The 207-nt window shown below is 20.8% G+C and overlaps 1 protein-coding gene across 1 annotated transcript in view; it reads right to left on the reverse strand.

Annotated features, from left to right (window-relative positions):
• Nucleotides 1–207, reverse strand: part of LOC116852644 (stromal membrane-associated protein 1-like) — an 11,409-nt gene that overhangs the window by 9,773 nt on the left and 1,429 nt on the right. The window lies entirely within an intron of this gene.

Below are 207 nucleotides of genomic sequence, written 5' to 3' on the forward strand. Positions count from 1 at the left end.
ATATATATGTATATATATGTATATATATATACATATATGTAAATATAACATATAATATATATACACATACACATATACATAACATGTATGTATATATATGTGCATTCTTTATTTATAAAAAATAAGTAAACATATAAGGTAAACATCCCAGTGGTCAAACATACATGTCCCAATGATTGACATATTGGTTTTGTATTTTTCTTTGTT

Source organism: Odontomachus brunneus, unplaced genomic scaffold, assembly GCF_010583005.1.
Source record: "Odontomachus brunneus isolate Ranch 3 - 2012 unplaced genomic scaffold, Obru_v1 Obru_scaffold_243, whole genome shotgun sequence".
Lineage (NCBI taxonomy): Eukaryota > Metazoa > Arthropoda > Insecta > Hymenoptera > Formicidae > Odontomachus > Odontomachus brunneus.